The following is a 25,873-nucleotide window of genomic DNA, read 5'->3' as shown; positions in this document are numbered from 1 at the left end:
TTCAAGGAAAGTAATAGTTACCCTATTCCTAGACTTCATACTTACCTTGTACCTTTTTTTTTTTCTCATTTTTTGAAAGATTGGTATAGCTGACCTTAACTATCTCTTCTGGGTTACCTCTCTGGTATAATCTCCTAGCTTCACCAGTCCAATTTGGGGGACCCATTAAAACCACTACATCAAAATTTCTCAGATATTGTGGATCTAAAACTGACTGCTTCAAATTCTTATGTCTTAAGTACTTGCCATGACAGCTTTGGAAATAGACAACCACCCATCATGTTAGATGGACTTCACAGGAGAGCTTTGGTTTTGTTGTTGTGTAGCTAATACCCCGAATACTGTTATTGGTCACCTGATGGAGGAGGTTCCAGAAAATGTTCCCTCAGGTGAACAGTGAAGAAGAAAGGGCTAGTTTGAGGAAAATGCGATAGCCTCCCTATAGGTCCTCCGGGTTACCCCACTAGAATGTTATAAGGGGCCCTAATGCTACACCTGTGAACTTATTCCAATCAAAAGAAACTCCGTGTGCCTTAGTAGCACTTTTATGACTAGTATTGGTTCCTAACACATCTTAACTACTCTGAAAGAAAGGAAAAGTAGGGACACCTGGGTGGCTCAGTCAGTTGGGCATCTGTCATGATCCCAGGGTCCCGGGATTGAGTCTGACATTGGGCTCTCTGCTCAATGGTCATCCTGCTTCTCCCTCTGCCTACCCCCTACCTGTGCTCTTTCTTTCTCTCTCTCCCTCTCTCTCTCTCTCTCTAGCAAATGGATAAATAAAACCTTTAAAATAAAAACTTAAGAAAAAGAAAAAGTAAATACAAATTCAGAAAAGAAAACATATTCATGTTTTTCAACAAATAAATAATATCAGAAAAAAACACAAATGTATACTATAGCTATATTTGGAAGACATCGAAATGGGAGAATACATAGGCTGAGCAGTAGAAACTAAAGTAGGTGAGGAAGAGAGGGAAATGTCAAAAAAACTCTGTAAACCGTGACAGGACTCCCCTGGTGGAAGTTGCAAAGATAGTGCGGCCTACATCCAGTATTCACTTAGCCATGAGCGCTCTGCTAAGCTGTTACTTTCCTCTGAAATGTGTGAAGCTGGCCTCATAGGACTGTTAGGAAGATTAAAATAGTTAATAGAAATAACATATATAAAATACTGCGCCGCACATACATGGTAAGTGTTATGTGTTTGTGGTTATTACTATCGTTGGTTCTCCAGAAGTATTTAGTTCCCATATAGATGGCCGTGTGTGTTTCTGTGCTCATGTGTGCTATTCACTAATATCCTAGTCAAATCCTGAAAGTCACTTGCACAGAACACAACAGATGAACCCATCTTTCTCTGTCGTTCTTCATGCAAAGGCAGCCTCTTAAGACAATGCCCACAAATTCCATGTAAAGCCTTCTTTCTGGGTCTCTTTTTAAAAAATGTAAATTCAATTTTTGGGGGCCAAGTCTAAGGAAATACATAGTGAGGACAAAAAAGAATGAAAAAGTTATTTTGAATGATTGAGTTAGTAGATCCTTTTCAACAGAATATAAAATCTGATCAACCCAAGGCCACAGTCAGAAACTACAGCAAACACGTCTGAATATCTGAGAGCTTGCACTTCTAAATGGATATGTGCTTCACGTCCTACCGATTCTTTGTTCATGGATTTTTTACCGTACTGTATTAAACAAATTTACATATGTAAAATGAGTATCTTTCAGAAGGTAGTCAATGTTAATTCCCTACCCCTTCTTTTTTCCCCAAGGTAGAAATTAAAATCGGAAAATAACTTTTGTTTCTAATATTCAGAACAATAGCTATTGTATAAATTCTCTAATTACAACAGATACCTCAATTGCCTTTTTTTATTATACTCATAGTAAACTATAGATTATGCTTCAGGCCATACAATTTATAAATAGGCAATAGTCAACCCTTTCTAATGTTTTTTTCCACGTATTTAAAAAACAAAACAAAACACAGAAAAGTAAATCAATTTCTCCACATGGAGAAATTTAGACATGTTTCCAAATACAAACCTTTGAGACTTATGATCACTGAGATAGAAATTGATTTGACTTGCATAATCTGCTCAGTTTTGTTGCACAGAATAGAGAGCATTTGGAAAGTTTCTTTCCTGAAACACCGAGTAGAGCTTAATGACACTGATGTTCTAAGTTTTGTCATTGGTGCTGGGAAGGTAATGTGTGCTCCATGGCTAATTCCTAGGCAGGCTGATTTGTTTTTTCTGCTCTAGGCTAAATAAAAGTGGCATGCCTCTGTCGTCAGCCACTAGCTCACCACTTAGCAAGGGTTGCTAAAAGAATACCTCCTTTTCCAACCTGGTTCTTCATGGGAAGGTGTAGTTCTGCCTAACAAAACAGGCTAGGTTTGTTGTCCTTAGAAAAGCAGGGATATTAATAGGATCTGGTCGGCATAGAGTAATGTTCCAGACTACATGCCAGACGGTGGTTTTATCCTATTAAAATAGTCTTTTCATCATGATATTTTTCCTTGAGTTTGCTGACTGTTTATAAAGCACTCAGCCACAAGTGGCTGATTGATTTTGGTAAAACTGAGTCACGACATGATCATTGGAGGGTTTGGATTTGGCTTTTTGAGTTTATTTTTAATTAAATTATAAAACAAGTAAATATGATCCTCTTTTCTGTTGTGAGAAATAAGAAATAATACAAAATATGGGATGTGATTTCTCGGCTTCATTTAAGGCAGGTGTACATATATACTTTTTTCCTGTGGTTGTAGATTTTGTTTTTCATGAGCCATGCCCTGAATCAGAATTGTTTCTCTGCATCTTTCAAGAGCTGGCAGTGAGAGCTTGCCTGATTGACTACAGAGTGCTTCAATGTTTAGATTATCCCTGTGAGATGAATAGGAAATGGGAAGGCTTGCTTTATTTCTGAACTCAACCATCACCACCTTTCACTCAGGCTCTTTGCATCTCTATGTGTTGGAAAAGAGTGAAGTAGTTGGGAGCCGCTTTGAAGAGCAATGACTAGGTATTTTGAGGGGGGGAATAAAAGTGTATTTGTAGTGAGAAATGTTTCCTTAAAAGCCAGCAAATAGAAATGCTTCTAGTGGGAGGTACATCTCAGGAGGTATAAACAAGAATCTGAGGAAGCTGGACATCACCGTTCCTAAATGAAAGGGGCTGATTGGCTTTCTTCCCAACTGAACGGTTTTTAAACTTTTTAATTTTTGCTTCGAGTGTGTAAGTTGTAAGTTGTTAATACTTGTAAGGGTATTGTATTAGTTTGTGGTTGCTGTTTAACAAACCATCCCGGGGCTCACTGACACAAAACAGCAATTGCTTATTATCTTCATTTTTTGACACTTGCTGTATGTTGGCTGGGGTTTAGCTAATCTAGGAGTGGCATAGCTGAATATGTTTGTTTCAGTGATTGCTGAGCAGCTCTGTGTATCACTTTTGAGGTTTGAGGCTAGGTGGGTTGTCTCTATTTCACATGTCCCTCATTCTCCTTGGACCAGCAAGCTTGCCAGGGTAGGTTCTTCTCATTGTGATGCCAGAGGCATAAGACAGCTAAGTTCAAATACAGCATACCTCATCCTATTAATTAAAATTAGTCACAAAGCCAAGCCCAATATAAGGAGGAGGTTGAAATATAATATGCCCATTATTATATGTAGGAACTACACAGTTACATGGCAAAGGGCATGCATATGGGGACAGATGAAAATTTAGAGCCAATGGTGAAGTCTACAGTGGGGGGTTCCTATGAGCAAGTTCATGGACATCGTATGTGGAGTCCATGCGTGGAGTCATGTAGTGTTTCAAATGATCCCTCTTTCCCTGTTTGATTACTTTGAAAGCATTTCTTCCCTCTGCACTAAGAATACTCTCTCTTCAGAAGCTGATTGATATTTGTCAACTTCTCTGGTGCTGGGATCACTCATGAAAATGTTTCTTTTGTCTATCTCCTCTCACTGTCCTGCCCCAACCAGGGTAAAGAGAGAGGCATTTGGGGAGGATGTGGACAAGAAGAAAAGAAATTATACAAAATTTTGCAAATATTTATTAAAGAAAAAAAGTCAATTTGGACCGATGTGATGAAAAATGAGTTCCTGACAAAGATCAAAAAAGGGTTTGGAGTCGGAGTGGATTTATCAAAATGCAAATATTTTAAACAAAACAGGACGTTGCAATTGCATACAGAAGCTATCCTCTCTAAGCCTACTGGGGACATTTTCTAGTTTACATAATGTAATTAAACTCAAGCCTGATGAATTCAAATTTATCCCAAAGACATTATTGGCAACATGATCCCATGTGGTGAAAAGACTGAGGAAGTATCATGTTTGGGGGCCAAGGAGGAATTAGAAAATCATATCTAAAGCTCACAGCAATTGTTTGCAAGAATTCCACTACAATTCTGTTCAGCAGTGATGGAAAGGGATCTGCAATCCCGAATCTCGTCTTCACTTTAAAATCCAACTGCATCCATAGACAGAAGAAAACACCTTCAGTATATGCCCAAAGTGGTAGTAAATGCACCTTTCTCTTGGGGTTCTAATAGTTGGAAGGGATAATGTTTCTTTTTGCTTTGTGTAATTATGATTTGTAAACATCATTTTCATAGTTTAGCTTTATTTTCCCTTTTATGGTAACTGCTGATGCTCTATTTAGAGATTATATTTCCAGAAGCTCAAATAAAGTTTATTATTTCAGTTACCTCTAAATTGCATCAAACTCCGTGGGTATGGTAAAATGCTAAACATCAATAGAAAAATGAGCAAGAGATCTGAAGAGAAATTCACACACACACATATATAGAAATACACATTTCTCCTATAAAAAATTAACCTATCTTAATAAAAGAAAAATGTATGCAATTAAGAATGAAATACTAGTTATTGCTTATAAAATGGAATACACACACACACACACACAAACATATACACATGCATTCCCTTTTTTAAAGATAATATTCAGTGCTGGCAATGGTAGAGTGAAAATAGATCCTCACGTATAATGCTGATGAGGTTGTAAACTGGTACAATCATTTGATAGCACAATCGAACACTATGTACCAAAATTCCTTGCAGCAATTTTACCCTTTAACCCAGTAATTGCATTTCTAGGACTTTATCCAAGAAAGCAGTGAGTAATAAGCATAGAAACTAATGGAAGAGATATCCACTGCCATTCCACTTATAATAGTGGAAACTATTATAAATAGTGTCCAAAATTAAAACACTGAAGTGTCCAAAATTAAAACAATATTTAAATACATATGATACACTCATAACAGAGGAGTTTTTCAACAATTAGGATCATATTTTTTTTAATTTTTTATTTATTTGACAGACAGAGATCACAAGTAGGCAGAGAGGCAGGCAGAGAGAGGAGGAAGAAGGCTCTTCGCGGAACAGAGAGCTCAATGCGGGGCTCGATCCCAAGACCCTGGGATCATGACCTGAGCCGAAGGCAGAGGCTTTAACCCACTGAGCCACCCAGGCACCACAACAATTAGGATTATATTTTTCAGAGTTTTAATGACATGGGGAAGATCTTGATAGTATAATACCAAATATCATTTCAAAATGTAAAGAAATACTCTCAAATATTTAATATATAAGCAAAATATTACTATCATGAATATAAACTCTATACTAGTTAACTATCTGAAAAGAAATAATATTAGTAATATTTTTATATGGGATTATGGATACTTCTTTTTTCTGAATTTTCCAAATTCCTTAGCAAGGGCATGTCATGGGGCGCCTGGGTGGCTCAATGGGTTAAAGCCTCTGCCTTCAACTCAGGTCATGATCCCAGTGTCCTGGGATCGAGCCCCGCATCAGGTTCTCTGCTCATCTGGGAGCCTGCTTCACCAACCCCCCACCTGCCTCTCTGCCTGTCAAATAAATAAATAAAATCTTTAAAACAACAACAACAACAGCATGTCATAGTTTTATAAGTAGTGAAAAGTGCAATTAAAAAAATGAACTCTAGAAAGGAACATATACTATTTTTAGCTTAGATAATTCAAAAATGTACTCTAGAATCATATCCTTGTATCAATAAAAATTATTATTGCTTTGTCATTGAAAACCCCAAATATTTTAGTATAAAATTTCTGGGTCAGGGGGACAGCTGGGTGGCTCAACCTGTTAAGTGTCTGCCTTCTGCTCAGATAATGATCCTGGGGTCCTGGAATAAGCCCCACATCCGGGTCCCTGCTGAGCAGGGAGTCTGCTTCTCCCTCTCCCTTTCCCCTCCTCCCCAGTTTGCTCTCTCTCTCTTTCTCAAATAGATAAATAAAATCTTAAAAAAGAAAAACAAAACTCCTTGTCTTTAAAAAAATCTGGCAACATAAACATATATGGAGGAGGAAAAGATGCACAAATACCAACAGAGTCATGATAAAATTACAGAAGATTTAAATTTGAAAATCAGATAGCATACAACATTCTCTTTGCTGAAGGAGAGAGCCAGAAGTAGTTTAACATCTGACAGGTAGAAATAGGTTCATTGAGAATTTAGACTACTTTTAAGAAAATAGAGACATAAAAGTAGTTTCCCTTGTCTTGTCATCCCCCTCCCCTCATTCCTCACGTTTTTTAGTAAGTGGAAGCTATTCTACATTTATTTTCACCTTCAGATGACCTTGTAACATAGCAGGTGTTGTAGGTGTCAACAGTGAAAGCTCCAAGATGATGTAAGGAACAGATGCCAATCCTTCTGTAACTACTAAGCAACCCTGCATGAAAGAGTTAATAAAAAAGGAAAGACAAGTGAAACAGAAGCAAAGGAGATGCAAAACTCATCCCTTCTCCAGAGAAATTTACTTCACTTTCCATGGATATTTAACACCTTTGATTACTTCCTGCTTCTTGAGTCACCATTATGAGGTGGAGCCCATTCCCTCTCCTCCAGCTCTGCACATCTCTTCTGAAGCTATGCTGGTTGTATTATACTATGAAATGGGTGTCTTAGTGGGAATATCTAAACCATGGATATTCACAAAGGCTATAAATCAGGGCTTTGTCTCCCTAAAGAGCCAGTTGTTAAACATTTACCAGCATGCAGAAGACTGCCTAAATCCTTCTGCTCATTTCAGACCTTTTCTTCAACTGCCTAATGTCATTTCCATTTCCTTGTTTCAAAGTAACACAAAGATCTTATCCAAATCTGTTACCTTTGCTCCTAAAACGGGGCTTCTTCAGAGTTCCCCAAGAACTTCCATCAAAGACAGTCACTGAACTGAAAAAGTCAAAACCCTAAATTATTCTTAATCACATGCACTCCATCAACACACCATGACCCATCAACATCTGTCTGCTTAGTCAAGACCTCGTCAGAATTTCTCCAGTAAGTCCACTTCTCTCCACTCTGTTACCTACTACGAGATCCTTCTTAGGAATTATTATTTCCTTTTAACTAGTCTCTGGGCTTTGTAATACCATTTAATTGAGACTCCACTTCCTCTATCCCCTTGTGTGCTTCCATCACAATGTCCCATTGGCTTCTCTTTTTAAAGATATTACTACTTTTTGACCCACTTTTAATGGGAAAACCCACTATACAGAAGATAACACTAAAGAAGCCTGGAAATTTCCAGGCATAAAAGCACAAAATAGCCCATTTCTTTTTAATAGTAATATATTTTACATTTACAGAAATTAATATTAAGACATTAAGAAGATGGATGATAATGATGATAGCAGCTATTTATTAAACTCCTATATGAGCCAACTATTCAAAACTCACAAAGCAAAGAAGGGATTATTATCCCATTTACAGATGGTGAAATGGAATCTCAAAAGGTTAAGTGACTTTCACGGGGTCACATTGCTGCTGAGTGGCAATGCTTGGATTCAGTCTAGGTCACTATTACTCCAAACCTATGTTCTCTCTTCTTTAACATTCTGCTTTATCAGCAAGCCCAAGAGGCCTATTGTTTCTCGTGTTGTAACAATCTTGGTTCCAGCCTGTTAGATATTTAAGATTTATTTTTATTTTTGTTTTTTAATTCTCTGGTCGTATCTCATTGCTAACTTTAACATTCAAACTTTAACCTTTTTTTTTACGCCATCCAATTCTTTCCTGCATGTGTATGCATTTACCATTTATTTTTTCTATTTCTCTTTTTTTGGAATATGATTTACATTTGATAAAAACACAGTTCTTAAGTTTAAAGTTTGATTAGTTTGACAAATGTACCCATTTAGCCAACAATTTAATTAAGATACACAGAATTTCTACAACTGAACACTGTAAAACTAGGCTTGGGAATAAAGCAGTTCCATAGGACTTCTGATAATACATAGCAATAAATATGTGTCTCAGTCTTGACAATATCTGTACAGCACTGTCCATATGAGTGGGGCACTAAATTTTAATGGCATAAACATTAGGGACATAAGATAGGAGTTTTGTCGAGGGCATCCCTTTGGCCTGGATAAACCCATAAGTCTTTCCATCTCCCTTTGCTCTAATGTTATGTTCCCTAAGAACAACTGATTATCTGACTAATACTAATACTTCAGTTCTTCAGATAAACGCTATTAGGAGAGAGAGAAAGTCTTAGAAAAACAATGGCATACAGTCATTGGATTTTGTAGAATAAGTGTACAAGCCTAAGAAACAGGTGTCTCATTTAAAGATAGTCCAATACTATTCTAGTATTCCTCCGAGAACTATGATTTCTGTAAGGATTTCAACTGACAATATTTGTTACTAAATTCTGTTTCAGTGTAGTCTTAGAAAGTACCTACAGTGTGTGTGTAGGGGGGAGGTATTCATACACACATTCTTTACTTTCCATGAGTAAAAAGAAAAGATTAGATTTGAAAAGATCTTGTATTTGATAGCTACATTATATATGATCATGGAGCCCGTAACTTGAATCAAGTACTGGATTAGGTAAGATTGATGTTAATACAAACTCCTCTGGCTGTCCTCTTTACCCATAGCCACAAATCCTTTCAAGTACATTGGTTCAAGTAGAAATTATATTTCTAGTGAATATAATTTTAACTGTGTGTTTTTGACTTCAAGGATCTTGCTGCTTTAACCTGCCTTTTAGCTCATTGTATCCTTTCATTCTACCTTTACTCAATATAATATACTGTCTTTTAAATTTCATGTATTCTAACTTGCTCTTCTTGTCTTTGCTACTTAATTCTCTGTCATCCTCCATCCCATAACTGATGTTCCATAGTGGTTTAATAAAATTTTCTCTCTTCTCCTGCATGATCTCTCCTGAGATTTGCATCTCATAGCAGGTTTATTGTGAACTACTAGAAAATGAAAAAAAAAAAAAAAGAATCAATGAATCCGTGTTACTTATGGCCAGTGATATGCTAAGTCCTACTCTTGATTAAAACTCAAATTCATCTCTAAAATGTTTACTGACCATACCTCAGTATATGATCCAAAGTCATGATTTGGGATCCTAACACTTCCATGGCATATTTCTCATCCATAACAGATAGGAAATTATCTGGTTGACAAAAATCAATTCTCCTTATCACTTTATTAATAAAAGAGGTTTTGAATACCAGAAACACAATACATAAAAATAGAAGGAATATGGGATATATACCAAACTAAGAGGCAAAAACCTTTACTCTTATTGCTTACATATACATCTTCCAAGATATTGGTGGAAAATAAAGATTGGAAAAGAATACATCTTTGATTTGAAAAGCGAAAAGTAATTCTCTTTTCCTTGTAGAAACCATTATTATCAATCCCATAACTACTTTTAGTTCACTTCCTGAAAGCCCTGAATTCCCTCCAGCATGATCCACTCTTTATTTTTCCCCAAGACCGCCATCTTTCCCTTCCTCAAAAGGCTGCCATCTTGTGTTCTCTTGTTTAGGAGAGGTAGTCTGAAGTCTAATGAACACTATTTTTTAAACATGTCTCCTCCTGGTGTCGGCTTTACTGAATCTCTTCTAATTACCTGAAGGTGTAATACAAGATGTTAGTACTGGAGGAATAGAGTCTTATTAAAATTGCCTGGGGGGTTGGGGTGGGATGGTGAGATTACTGAAAAGGTGCTCAGTAAAAGAAACCATTGAATAATCAAAGCTGACCTATAAAAAAGAATGTGCCTCTCTCTCCACCCAAGCATCTGGCATGGGAGCTCTTCTCTGTCTCTGCCTCCTCCCCATTTCTGCCTTCTTGTGCTTATCCATCTTGCATATGAATCTGTATGACCTGAGTCTATATGACTTTCTAGTTCCAGGACCCATCACCAATTGATAAGTTCTTTCTCTGTCTCTTAGTTTATGTTTTCAAGAACAAACATGATTGTCTCAGTTCATCTTTTCAAGCTAGGTCATACAAGTCACAGGTCTCAGAAAACACCTATTCAGAGGCCACCCTAATCAAATCAGTCATGTCCACGGGTGAGTAAATCCTGTATATTTCATATAAAAAAAAGGATTTCCCCAGAAAGGAAGATGGCCTGGCAGAGACCCTGAAATATGTCAGAGTACCCTACATTTCCCATCAAGATTGATTCCTGACTTATATTTCTAGAAAAGTAAGACAGTAAAATCTCACATGCTCACATTACATATATACAGTGTGTGGGTGCTATACCTTTATAACCTGTTGGAAATGGCTACTTTTATTTTTCCAAAAGAAAGGCAATAACTAACTTATTTGGTGAAAATACTACTGTGATTAGAAAGACACTCATTTTAAACTTTAGAGAAGAACAAGGCACTCTGACCTCTGCAAATATTAATCAACCTTCCATTAATTTCTTTGAGGCAACTATTGGTAATGGTAATCTAAGAATACTCTTCAGTGGTCAAGATCTTCAAAAAACAGGGCCACCCATAATATAACAGAAGTTATTTAGAAAATATGCAGTCAGGAGAGAATTGAACACTTGAAAAAATTTGGTTTACAAGTCAGAAATGTAAAATTATACCACACCTTGCATATAAACATAAAAATTTATGGCATATTCCGTGAAGTGTCATTTTCCCCATTTTCTCCCATATATATATAACATTTATACATATGTTATATTTATATATATAATACATATATTATATATGTATACATATATATAACATTTATATATATATAACATTAATATAAATATTAATATTAAAAATTATTACTAGTCAAAAACATAGTTAAAATTATATTCACTAGAAATATAATTTCTACTTGAACCAATGCACTTGAAAGGATTTGTGGCTATGGGTAAGGAGTACAGCCAGATGAGGTTCTATTAATACACGTATGTATATATAGGTATGTGTGTACATATATAATATATAATATATGTATAATGTATATTATATGTATAAAACTTTATATATATATTGTATATATATATACAATTACAGTGCCAGTATAGAATTCAATATAGCCAATATACTGACTCCCATCATTTGAAGGCTAATCTGGATCAATTGTCAATCAACCATTTAGTTTTCATTCTATTATTCAAAGCTCAGCTCCGATGACAGCTAAAAAGCCTGATTTACCCTGAAACCGTTGAATTGGTGATTCCCAACTAGAGGAGCCCAGCCATTCAAGACATCTTTTTCTTTTTCTTTTCTTTTTTTTTTTTCCCCCTTTTCTTGCCTGCTGTGTTTCATTGGGTGGCATATAGACAGAAAACCTGAGCAAGGAGAATTGTGCCTTGTACCAGAGATTTGCAGCATTCACTGCATATACTTTTCACAATGTCATATGATTATATGGGAGCTTGGCCATATTGCCACAGGATAGTTACTGTTTAACTATTCTAGTAGCTTTTGAATCTATAATCATATGATTCATCACTTTCTTGATTAAAGTCTTTGTGGTTTTCTAAATTTTTGTTGCAGGTTCATGATTGCCTCCAAGCTACCGGTCCTCTCTCATTTTATACCACTTTTCCCCTGATTCTCCTTATTGAACTTCTATTAGCTCTTATCCCCATACCTTTCTTTTTTGGGTATTTGCGCATTGCTATTAATTATGCTTTATTTTTATCTGACTCATTCCAAACTTTCTGCCCTCTTCAGTTTAGATGTTTCACTCTCAAAAGTCCTTTCTCTAACCTCCCTGACTGCCCACCTTCTCTTCCCTTTCTGCCCATTTCAACAGCTTATTGCAACCATTAATCCACTTTCCATTACAATTTTCCATTCTCTGTAACACTGTAGGTTCTATGAAGCCAAGGACAATATGTGTCTTGATCATTCCTATATCCCTAGTCCCAAGCATAGTGCTAGACAAATGGGTGGTCAAGGAATATTTGTCGAATTAGTAAATAAAGAAAACACTTAAAAGACTTCTAGATTAAACATTGGACTTGAAAATAGGTGGTATTTTGGTTTATGTCTATGCTCTGTTGTTGGTAACATGTAGTCAGAGGTTAAGAAGGCCTTATGGTTGATAGTTTCATTAACGTAAATGCCCCACACATATCTCTACATCATAGATTTTTCTAAGGAAAATTTTTGCATTCCTCCAGAAAAAAAAAATGGTCTTGTTATTTAACTAAAATAAGGGAAATTTTAAGAGATATGTGTTATGTATTATAGGCTCTAAAGAACACGATAAATTACTCAGTTTGAAAGGATTTCTCAGGAAGTTGTATACTTCAAAATTATGAAAGTTCCTCCAAGCTCATATATCTTTTCATGCTTAAATTAATTAAGGTCTTTTACTCCTTTGGTTTTTTTTTTTTTTCCTCTTGAAAATGAGGAGGAAATTTTCCACTACATAGAAACCCTTGTGAGACTTTTATTGTCTTTTCAAAGTAATGACATGTTCTAGAAAAGATAAAATGCTGAGTGATTACCTTTGTTGAAAAGAAAGAAGAGAGCATCATGATTGACTATCTCCTGGCAGACCTGACGGCTCTGAGCCATCACCATTACTCAGACAGAGTACACGGACCAGGGCATTCATTTAAATTCTGGGCTTTTTTTCCCCTCACATTAATTCCAAAAATCAGTAAGTTTCTGGGTGAAAGGTGGGCTTTCTTTCAGAATTATCCAGCACCTTCTAGGCTTCTTGGAGAATGCATACTCTCTTCTTGGGAAATTAGTCCTGTTTGTCTGTGGGGATTTGGGACTTAAATTGATGCCACCAGGGGTTTACTGAGTATCTGCTAAATGATGGTGTCACAGGATAGGTTCTCTGGAAAGCAGACTGAGACGAAGGTTAGCGTGAAGGATGTTCCCTAGAGAATGCTTTAGGTCAGCATTTGGAAGAGAGAAGTGGAACTGGAGTAGGGAGAAGGAGAAGTTGAGCTGTGATGCAGGGCCAAAGTCATCTTCGATGCTTCAGAGTTTGAGTGGCCCAACATGAACAAGTTGTCCCAAGTTCGTCTAAGATGGCCAGGCCTTGTGACTTCTGCATTGATCATTGGATAAGGTTCACCATAAAGGGGTGAAACTTTGGAAGTGCCTATTCCCAGCAGATGAGAGAATACATAAAGGAGCCAACAGTTCAAAGACAGATGTCTACAGCACTCCCAGCAGCAAGAAACAGTCTTTCTTTTTAGGGATATCTGGATGGTACATTGCAGACAGACATTGTAAAAATGCTCAGTGACAATAAAATTAATGAGACATTAATTTTGCCAAATGAGATTTTACATTATAAATAGTGAGACATACCTAGGAGGACTCAAGAGTTAAAGAACATTACTCTTGAGGTATAAGAAAAGTAATCATTAATTGTGCCTGGCAATCAAGCAGATCCTCCTAGGGGAGGGATGCCATGTGAGTGGACCATCAAGGACAAGTAGCATTTCAACAGTCTAAGAAAGTGTGGGCAAGAGTCGCATAGGTTAAGAGGAGAACATATGCCAGGCAGAGAGAAATATGTGTTGGTAGATGGGTGGGAGAAGTTTGTGAGTTAGAAAAGAGTAGAAATAGGGGGAAGGGAAGAAGGATAGAACAAATGAGTATACAGAAGAGATCTTGGAATAGAATTCTTAAGATACTGGAAAATGCACGCACAAGAGAGAAGAAAGTGTTTCAGCCGTAGTTTTAACCAATATCTTTAGTTGAAGTCATATGAAATTTTTATCAAATGTGTAATGTTTTAGTCATAGAAAGTAAGAAGTGGGAAAAAATGAAGAATCTGGCAAATTTCCTCATGGCATATTGTCAATTGAAGTGAAGTAACAGACCCTCCCTTGTTATTTGATACTCTTCAATCCTCTCAAGTCTATAATGCTCTCTATAAACATATATCTGACTCACTCTATGCAGCTGTGTGACTTCCCTCACCTCTCCCTAAAGGATATTACATTAGTGACCCTCACTCATTTCTACATCATCATTTCTACATCATCATTTCTTGGATTTAGAAACTAAGACCCTGGGTGCCTGGGTAGCTTTCAACTCTTTATTTTGGCTCAGGTTATGATCTCAGGATCGTGAGATCAAGCCCAGTGTCTTGCTCCACACTGGGTATGGAGTCTGCTTAAGATTCTCTCTTTCCCTCTCCCTCTGTCCCTCCCCGCCCACCAAGCTCATATGTACATGAGCTCTTTATCTCCCTCTCTAAAAAAAGAAAAAACCCAAAACCCAAAAACCAAAACCAAGACCCAAAAGAATACACGCCTCTTTAAGATCATGTGCCTATCTCTGTTTCAACTGAGGTCTACGTTACATTGCCATAATTTCAAGTTATAAACTAAGGCTGTGATGCCTTAGTTATCTATTGATGCATAGAAGAAAATCACCTCAAATTTAGAAGCTTAAATAACAAAAAATGTTAATCATCTCACATAGTTGTTATGGGTCAGGAATCTCCAAGTTGCTCTGTTGGGTGTTGGAATTACTCGTGAGTTGCATTTAAAATGTTGGTCATGGCTACAGGCATCTGAAGAGTTGACATAAGTTGGAGATCTACTTCAAAGGTGGTTACTCAGATATTCACCAGGTTGATGCTTGGTGTTGGCTGGAAATGTCAGTTCCTCACAATGTGTACTTCTTTATAGGGTTTCTTGACTGTCCTCACAACACGGCAGCTCACTTTCCATAGAATGTGGGATTAAAGAGAGAAACAGAACCCACTTTGTCTTTGATGAACTAATCTTGAATGTCACAATTGGTCATTTCAACAGCATCCTTTTGGTTTCACAGTTCAGCCCTATTCAAAGTGGGAAGGGACTACACAAGACTGTAAATATTAGGAAACAAGAATCGCTGGGTCTGTTTTGGAGACTGGCTTCCACACATGAGGAAAGGGGATACATTGCAGTCTTGTTTTTCTTCATCAGAGCCTGCCATATATGTTGGCTCTTGGTGAGTTCTTTTTCTAGTTCTTCATGGCTATCTCATAGGTATGAATTGACTTTCATATAGTCAAACTGAGATAACGTTTTATAAAATCTTTCCAGTTTTTTTTAGTAAATTAAACTACGGTTAGCATTGAAAAAAATGCAAAAATAATGCATGTAAATAAAGTTATATTTAATGTTCACATATATTAAACCAGTCTTTCAAAAATATGACAGAGCCGGGTGCCTGGGTGGCTCAGTCGTTAAGCATCCGCCTTCAGCTCAGGTCATGATCTCGGAGTCCTGGGATCAAGCCCTGCATTGGGCTCCCTGCTGGCGGGAAGCCTGCTTCTCCCTCTCCCACTCCCGCGGCCTGTGTTCCCTCTCTTGCTGTGTCTCTTTCTGTCAAATAAATAAATAAATAAAATCTTTAAGAAAAAAATGACACAGAGAGTAGATACTACCATTGGGTTATCAGTTCTGTTGTTCCATCATTAAATCCAATTTTCACCTAATCTGCTTACCAGGGGTCAGTGATAAAGTCTAGATTTCTTATGAATTACATTCTATATTTAGTACAGTCCCAGATAATGCACTAAGCATCAGTATTCATGAAAACAATATACAGAAAATTATGACCTTTTGTATCAAATACAACATCTATGTATAGATTTTAAAACAGTTTCCCTGATGGGGACAGAAGAGATATTTATCTTTCCTGTGTTTTTATAACTTAAATATTAAGTGTGGGGGTTACTTCCGTATTAGAATAGTGATAATAATGTCCATCTGCATAAAAGCTTCCCAGCATAAAGGTGAGTCTTTGTTTACCTTTTGAAAATGCTTGCACAGGAAACTATGGGTAGCCATTTCCAATACAGAGAAGGCCAGTTGATCAGATAGCAGCAAAACTAATGAAAAGCATCATGGAAGTGACAGCAAGATTAATTAAGTTCCTCCAGCCCTATTCACGTGTGGCTGTGCGGAGTTCCTTTGGGGACTGCTGCAGTTAAATGGTATTCATGGTGACAAATACTGTAGATTTCCAGAACTGACACTTTTGAGTCAAGGGTAAAAATCACATTCGGTCATTTTATCCACCCAAAGGATCAGAGATGAGCCCTTAGGATTATTAGTACGTTTGAGCAAAGCCAAGATTGAAATTGAGATATAATTAAAAGAATGTTGAAACTGTAATATTTTGCTTTCCATTTACACATTCCCTTTATGTGTTTTAGACATTTTGACAGAGGAAGCCAAACAAATTTCCATCTACTGTATTTGACTGGAGGCACAGAATTATGCACACTTGGAAACACTTTCAATTACTTTGTGAATTCTTGCAACATTGGGGCAGAGTTGCACTGTCTCTCTCCTCACTCTATATAGTTATTATCACAGCATATATAAAAATTGAATGTCTATGACCTAAAGCATCCAAATTTACTAGAGCTGTACTCAATTTATCTTAAAGGATCTTTTTTTTTTTTTTTTAAGCAAAAGAAGAAATTCAATATGATCCTGTTTTCTTCTTCCATCTTGTTTGCAAGCACATTTGTTGTGGGGCTACATGGAGAAAGGGCTGATTCTCAAATTGCTGCCCAGGAACCATAAATAAATTTTATTTTAAGAAAAATTGGAAACCTCTGGAGTGTATAAGATCTTTCAACCTGCTATACAAGATATATTAACTCATGTTATTGTGTCGCCAAATGTCTTTGGAGGAGGTATATTATTATATTTCTGTCCTTGGAAACACTTTGAGGCTCATTCATGTATTCATTCAGCGAACACTTCCTACATAATCTGCCAAATAAAATTAAAACCCTTTAACCGGGAATGTGAGATCACATCCAACAGGCGTTCTGTGTTTTCCTCTCTAAATTTACTTTGCATGGAAATCTTTTATGAAACTTGCTCTTTAATACTCTAATTTGTTCTTGCTCTCCCAGACGTATCATTCACAATACCATCCTTGTTTTATGTCATTTGCCAACTTTTTCTGCATTTAATCAATTGGAACTGAAACCGAAGACCAAGTTCATGTTCCACTTCTCTATAGCTTTCCAGATTTACCTGAAGCCATCATAATTTTATCTTACTTTTACAAGCACGTCCTACATTGTTCATTTGTCATTTACCTTATATTACCTTTGTTTTTACTTCTATTTTTGGATATACGCTTCATCTCCTTAAGCAAGATACCAATTGCTTTTCAGAACAGGGTGGTAGCTTTAACATTAGAGTTCGCTGCTTTGATATTTAGGATTTCTACTTTTATTTATTTATTTATTTTGCCAGTGATGATGAGAATTGTTTTGGTCTCACTTCCTTTTAGTGAGGCACCAAACAAGGCAGTGAGAGACTTCTAAACTTACAATGTGGTGTCCATCAATTTTTGAAGATGGTATTTACATAGATGAAGAGCAACTTTATTAAAAAAAATAAAACCAGATAAAGATATACACAACTTCTTGAAGGATTTTGGGAGAAAGAACATGGCAGGGAAATAATAGTCTGAGAGCCTTCAGAAAGGAAGCTAGTGATAATTCCTGTTATAAGGGAAGCAGAACTATCAATCAATTAGGCCAATGCCCTAATAAACCACCTATTAGAGAATCTAGGGGGTTAATTAGTGTCCCCCTGAATCACTCTCTCCTTAAACTCTCTTCTGTTCTTGGGGTGCCTGGGTGGCACAGCTGGCTGAATGCCTGACTCTTGGTTTCAACTCAGGTCCTGATCTTGGGGTCATGAGATCAAGCTCCACACTGGGTTCCAGGCACCCTCAGTCTGCTTGAGATTCTCTCTCCCTCTCCCTCTGCTGTTCCCACTTGGGCTCTCTGTCTCTGTCTCTCTGTAATAAATAAATATTAAAAAACAAACAAATAAAAAAAGAACTTCCCTTCTGTTCTTGACTCCCATATTGGCCTCCTGACTTGCCCATAACAAGTTTTTATTTTTTAAGACTTCATTAATTTATTTGTCAGAAAGAGAGAGGGCACAGATAGGGGGAGTGGCAGGCAGATAGAAAAGCAATCTGCCCTCTGAGCAAGGAACCTGATGCGGGGCTCAATCCCAGGACCCCAGGATCATGACCAGAGCCAAAGGCAGACACTCAACTGACTGAGCAACCCACGTACCCCTGTCCACAACACTTTCGATCTCTATCTTGCCTGATGGCTGATCAACCATCCCATTCTTTTTTAAAAATTTTTTAATTTTTTATTAACATATAATTTATTATTAGCCCCAGGGGTACAGGTCTGTGAATTGCCAGGTTTACACACTCCACAGCACTCACCATAGCACATACCCTCCCCAATGTCCATAACCCAACCACCCTCTCCCTCCCCTCCTCCTCCTGGCAACCCACAGTTTGTTTTGTGAGATTAAGAGTCTCTTATGGTTTGTCTCCCTCCCGATCCCATCTTGTTTTTTTTTTTTTCCTTCCCTACTCCCCAAACTTCCCACATTGCCTCTCAAATTCCTCATATCAGGGAGACCATATGATAATTGTCTTTTTCTGATTGACTTACTTTGCTCAGCATAATACCCTCTAGTTCCATCCACATTGTCACAAATGGCAAGATTTCATTTCTTTTGATAGCTGCATAGTATTCTATTGTGTATATATACCATTCTTTATCCATTCATCTGTTATCCATTCATCTTTATCCATTCATCTGTTGATGGGCATCTAGGTTCTTTCTATAGTTTGGCTATGGTGGACATTGCTGCTATAAACACTCAGGTGCACCGTGCCCCTTTGGATCACTAAATTTGTATCTTTAGAGTAAATAACAGTAGTGCGATTGCTGGGTCAGAGGGTAGCTCTATTTTCAATTTTTTGAGGAACCCCCATGCTGTTTTCCAGAGTGGCTGCACCAGCATGCATTCCCACCAACAGTGTAGGAGGGTTCCCCTTTCCCCGCATCCTCACCAGCATCTGCCATTTCCTGACTTGTTAATTTTAGCCATTTTGACTGGCATGAGGTGGTATCTCATTTGTGGTTTTGATTTATACTTCCCTGATGCCAAGTGATGTGGAGCACTTTTTCATGTGTGTTTATTGACCATCTGGATGTCATCTTTGCAGAAATGTCTGTTCATGTCCTCTGCCCATTTCTTGATTGGATTATTTGTCCTTTGGGTGTTGAGTTTGATAAGTTCTTTATAGATTTTGGACAGTAGCCCTTTATCTGATATGTCATTTGCAAATATCTTCTCCCATTCTGTCAGTTGTCTTTTGGTTTTGTTGACTGTTCCCATTGCTGTGCAAAAGCTTTTGATCTTGATGAAGTCCCAATAGTTCATTTTTGCCCTTGCTTCCCTTGCCTTTGGCAATGTTTCTCGGAAGAAGTTGCTGCGGCTGAGGTCAAAGAGGTGACTGCCTGTGTTCTCCTCAGGATTTTGATGGATTCCTTTCTCACATTGGGGTCTTTTATCCATTTGGAGTCTATTTTTGTGTGTGGTGTAAAGAAATGGTCCAGTTTCATTTTTCTGCATGTGGTTGTCCAATTTTTGCAACACCATTTGTTGAAGAGGCTGTCTTTTTTCCATTGGACATTCTTTTCCAAGATTAGCTGACCATAGAGTTGAGGGTCTATTTCTGGGCTCTCTATTCTGTTCCATTGATCTATATGTCTGTTTTTGTGCCAGTACCATACTGTCTTGATGATAACAGCTTTGTAATAGAGCTTGAAGTCTGAAATTGTGATGCCACCAACTTTGGCTTTCTTTTTCAACATCCCTCTGCCTATTTGAGGTCTTTTCTGGTTCCATATTATTTTGGGGATTACTTGTTCCATTTCTTTGAAAAAAAAAAAAGATGGTATTTTGATAGGGATTGCATTAAACATGTAGATTGCTTTGGGTAGCATAAACATTTTCACAATATTTGTTCTTCCAATCCAGGAGCATGGAACATTTTTCCATTTCTTTGTGTCTTCTTCAGTTTCTTTCATGAGTACTTTATAGTTTTCTGAGTATCGATTCTTAGCCTCTTTGGTTAGGTTTATTCCTAGGTATCTTATGGTTTTGGGTGCAATTATAAATGGGATTGACTCCTTAATTTCTCTTTCTTCTGTCTTGTTGTTGGTGTAGAGAAATGCAACTGGTTTCTGTGCATTGATTTTATATTCTGATACTTTACTGAATTCCGGTACAAGTTCTAGAAGATTTGGAGTGAAGTCTTTTGGGTTTTCCACATAAAGCATCATATCATCTTCAAAGAGTGAGAGTTTGACATTTTCTTTGCTGATTTGGATGCCTTTAATTTCTTTTTGTTGTCTGATTGCTGAGGCCAGGACTTCTAGTACTATGTTGAATAGTAGTGGTGATAATGGACATCCCTGCTGTGTTCCTGACCAGCCATCCTGTTCTTAACTGGACTTTCCACAAGCCTTTGGGATTTCTCTAACCTAATGTCTCTTCCTTTTCTGATCCTTGACTCCAAGCATGGTAAAGTTTGCTGCTTCCTAAATCATGGACAAAGTTTATGTTAATGGCATAATCTACTCACTAACCCAAAAAGACATGTCCCTGGCATACATTTCTGCTGTGTCCTGGAGTATGTTAAAACATTCAAGGAATTAACATATATTTCTATGACCCCAAAGAAGCCTTCATTCTACTTGGGGGATATTGACAATTGGAAAGGTCACTGAAAGCCAATCTGATAAATACTGTAATGGATTTCTATAAAGATTGTGTGCTCATTAGGGAACACATGAGTCAGACATAAATCAGTCCAGGGAAAACTTCTTAGAAAACAAAAATATCTGAGCAGTTTGGGATGGTGAATATAAGTATTTAGAGAAAGGGGAATACAAAAGGGCATCTCTGGTAGAATATAACTATATTCTCAGTAAGATCAGGATAGAATATCATCTAGCGGTAGAAGACTTTTGGGATACTTATTTACTCAACAAATATTTATTGTATACCTGCTCTTGTCTAGACAGTAGATACAGCATGAACATGGTAGACATGCCCCTTCCCTCATGTCCTCATCATACCGGGGGGAAGGAAACAATAAACTGTACCCAATGAATGTATGAATGAGATAAAGGATATTTTAGGTCCTTTCCTCCACATGGAGAAAGGTGAAAGATTGTCCTAAACTGTATTAGAGAAGCTGATAGGCAGAAACCCCTAGAACGTAAGCTCCTTGTAGACAGAGATTTCTGTAATTTCATCAATGTGCCTTGAGCACCTATAATAGTACTTGGCTAATGAATACTCAATACCCAATATGTTGAATAAATAAAATGCCTAGGCCACAGCCAGCTCCAAGGTAAGAATTCTAAGAGGGCTCCTAATGCTAGTTACTAAATATTGTAAAAGAGCTCCTGTTAATTGACTATCAGAATAGATAGGACCACATGTAGAAGGATGTGTTTGGTGTCTCCAAAGACGGAGAAATTCAGATAGATAGAATTTTGGAATATCATAGTACTAATAGTTTTTTTAAAAAATTATTCTTAGCTCACAACTAGCACTTCTTTTCTTCTTTTCTTGTAGGCAATTCATTTTCCAGACTAAGGTCCCTGGGCATTTAATTTCAGTGGAAGCATCAAGTAAGAATCTAGGAATAAAAATGATTTATGAATTTATAGCAGTGTCTACACAATCTAAAAAATTAATCAAAAGACTATATGGATTAATTGAACTAGACATTTGTTCTCATATAGACCAATTACTTATTTCTCCCCTTTCTAAATTATTTTAACAGTGGGTGGTGATGTATCAGACAAAGACAAACTCAGTCATAAAATAGTCTTCTATCAGATATCATTCATATGTTGGCAAATACTCATTCAATAAATTGTTACACTTTCAGCAAATATCAGTCATCAAGAATCCATGTATTCGGCCCCCTGCTCTTACAATGTCCCAGTGTTCAGTGTTGACCATCTTTTCTTCTTCCAAAAGAATATACTCTTTTGAAGATATCATCTGGCCTCATGGATTAATTACCATCTTTAAAATGATGACTTCCAAGTTGAAATATAAAGCCCAAACTTCTCCCCTGATCTCCAGACCTATATAGCCAAACTTCTGTAAACACTTTCACTTGAATATATAATAGAATCGTAAACTACAATGCCCCACATTGACCATCTCCTAAAGCATGTTCTTCCACAGCATTCTCCATCAGTTAGTGGAAATCCCAACCTTCCGTTGCTCAGTCTCTCAGCCTTCAGTAATCCATTGTCTTTTTATTTCTTTTCTATTGCCTACCCAACCCACGGCAAACCCTCCAGACCTATTTTGACATACACACAGACTGACCACGTTTTGCCACCTCCACTGTTCCTACTTGATCTAAACCATCATTTCTCTTCTAGATTCTCACAAAGTCTTCCTAAATGGTCACCTTGCCTCTTCCCTTCCTTCCTTTTATCCATTCTCTATGAATCAGTCATAATAAACCTGTTGAAATATGTCAAATCATGTTATTCCAAAGGCATCCTATATAAATCAGAATAAAAGTCAAAATATGGTCTTATAAGTCCTACTGAATTAGGCTCTATGTGACCACTTTGACCTCATTTCTTTTTTTTTAATTGAAGTATAGTTGATAATGTTATTTTATGATTAAAAGATAATAGTGATGTAACATGAAGAATGGATGGGATTTGGGAAAGCTGGAAATAGGAACATTGGATAAAATTTTATTGCTGCAATATAGTAAGAAATGAAAGTGGACGAAATTAAGGCTCAGGGGAAGGCAATGGGAGACACAACTAGGCTGTGCTAACTCAATGCTAGATTACTGCGGCATTCAGCACTGAGAACTTGAAAGGACAAGCAAGCTCACAAACTGTGGCCTGCGGTAACACCTGGCATCGGTATTGCATAGAATTTAGGAACAGCTGCTGCTAAGCATGGACAAATTCAATTTGTGTAAACATTTTGTATAAAACACCATCAACCTCAAAGAACTGACTGCAGGCACATAGAAAAGTATGATGTTTTACACCCAATATGGTTGTGTTCAGTATGTTCACTCATTCATTCTCAAATATTTATGGAGCAGGAACAAGTGCCTGATACTGGATAGGGATGGTAGGGATGGTAGATACAGCCATGAACAAAAATCCCTGCCCTCATGGAGATTATATTCCAGTGAGAAGAGATCAAAATAAACAGATGTCTACAGTAGTGTGTCAGATGGTGACAAGTCCTATGAAGGGAAGCTACGCTGACAAACTTTTGAGCAAGACTTGGAGATGAGGGATCCAGGTAGGCGGCTATTTGGTTATTGGAGCAGAGAGAGAATTCTCTGCCTACCATAATGTTTTCACTCAAAATACGGACCTGGTTTTAGGGCATCTTTTGTTTTAATCATGAAGGGTATATTTCTATCTGTCAAGGAGTGACCTGATTCCCCTCTCAGGATCCCCCCAGATTCTCAGAGCAGCTTAGAGAAAGATAATGGTCATGGGGGTGAACCAGGTCCTTCCCTGAAAGCGGCTGAGTCCTCTCCTGGATATGACATATGGAAGCATCTCTCAGGCACAGCAGGCATGTCCACAACCTCATGTCTAGCCAACATCAGCTATGCCTTTATGTGGAGGTTATTCTATTTTAAAATAAAAATAGTTGTGTTTTTTCCTTCATAAATATAATGCATACAAATAATTTTAGGGGAAACAATAAAATAATAAAGTTAAAATAATTTAATTGTACAAGTAAAATAAAAATCACTTGTTTTCCATCCAGAGATAAGCACTGTTTCTATCTGAGGTCTTGATATTCCAATAACCCTTAGTTGAGGAAGGGTGGGGCATAGCCCTTTAAATAAAGCAGGTGCCTTCCTTTTTGAGGGTTGAACAGAATTCCAATGCATGCATGTAACACTCAGTTGCCTCTCAGATGCCATACTCTTCCAGAGGTTACATGCTGCTTTTTAAGGAATGATCCTCTATAGACCAGGCAGAGGTTGGAATATTCTATGACTGAATATTCTCTGTCTGTATATTCTGCCCGTGTAGATACATATTTTCCTGGAGCATACAGTGACATAATTTGATTGGGGAAGACCTTTACTTGAGCCACTATAAATGGGAAATCTATTATTTATTTATTTATTCCTTCCTTTCCTTCTTTCTTTCCTTTTTTGGGGGGGGCGGGGTTAGGGGAAGGGGCAGAGGAACAAGGAGAGAGAGAATCTTAAGCAGGCTCCTTGCTCATGGTGGATCCTGAGGGCAGGCTTGATCTCAGGACCCTGAGATCATGACTTGTGATGAAATCAAGAGGCAGACACTTAACTGACTGAGCCACCTAGGCAGTCCTGTAATCTATTTCTCTGAATAAAGAAATCTTCCGGGGATAACATAAATTCAAAATACAAGGAATAAGACAAATATACTTTACTGACTGCACCATTGAGAAATGCTTAATGTCTCTGAGCCTCCGATTCATTTGTCCTCAGTTTCAAGGTCCTGTTCATCAGGACGTTGATAATATCCACTTTTTTATGTCAGTTTGTTAGTAGGAAAGATGGCATAAGTGAAAGTATCTTGTGATTGCAAAATGCCATACAAATGCAAGGTGTTATTAATTATTAAGACAGTCCTTTAGTGTCTTAAACCTCCTGTCTTAAACTCAACTCTTTAATGCTTGCATCTTTGAACTAGAGGAGCACAAATGGACCAGGAACTGTAGCATTAAACTACAGTGCCCCCTAGCCCATGTAGGAGGTCAGGACAGCTGATGAGCTTCATGAATAAGCTCTACCACAGATGGTTCCTTTGCCTGGGGGAAGGGCCATTAATTGTACTTTTGGATGATTTCCATCTGTCCAAAAGGAAAAACACTTATGTTTTTTGTGGGTTTTTTTTTTTTAGTATTTTCCTGTAACGTTCTTTTTATTTCTGATTTTTAAAAAGGAATAAAAAAACGTATTCTTTACTATTTAAAATTTTGTTCTCCAAATTGCTTTCAAAGAAGAGTATTTCTAACAACAACAAAACAACAACAACAAAACAACTAGATTTATCCAAAGACTCATTGTACTGTTCCTGACTTATATATGATTACCGATTCACAGTCACCAAATTCTTTATAATCCATTGTAAGAGAGGATATTTGTCATAGTGTTTTTTCACAGAGAGGAAATAGGGGGTTTAGCTTTTTTTGTAAGATTGCCAAACACGCTGCTATTATGAGCTTCAACCCAATATTCGGTTCCAATATGCATTAAATCTACCCATAGAGACAGGATTGTGCAAGGAAAGACCACTGGTTATTTTAATATCACAATGTAGAAATATTTGCTATCATGGCTTATAAAAACCTGTATTGAAAATATATCGACTGCTTCATTCCATAGGCTACAGTTCTTTTGTTATCTTCAGTTCTTAATTTTATAGATTTTTGCGGAAATTTTTAAGTTTCAGTGGTCCAGTGGTTAAGTTGGATCCCAAAGTGATGAGTCCTTAGGAAACTGAACTTGTTTTATGGGTTTATTTTCCATGCTGAGCATTTAAGTATTAATCAGCGCCGCTTTCAGGGATTTCTTTCTAACATCCTTTCCTATGTAAGATAAGGACTGCAATTCATTAGACTACTGGAGGAGCCAGAGGCTTTGCTAAGCTTTGCCTTTCTT

The 25,873-nt window shown here is 37.2% G+C and overlaps 1 protein-coding gene across 1 annotated transcript in view; it reads left to right on the top strand.

Annotated features, from left to right (window-relative positions):
• ZNF385D (zinc finger protein 385D) overlaps positions 1-25,873 on the top strand; it is a 940,116-nt gene that overhangs the window by 618,056 nt on the left and 296,187 nt on the right. The window lies entirely within an intron of this gene.

Source organism: Meles meles, chromosome 4, assembly GCF_922984935.1.
Source record: "Meles meles chromosome 4, mMelMel3.1 paternal haplotype, whole genome shotgun sequence".
NCBI classification, from domain to species: Eukaryota; Metazoa; Chordata; class Mammalia; order Carnivora; family Mustelidae; genus Meles; species Meles meles.
This window is presented reverse-complemented; position numbering and strand designations above follow the sequence as displayed.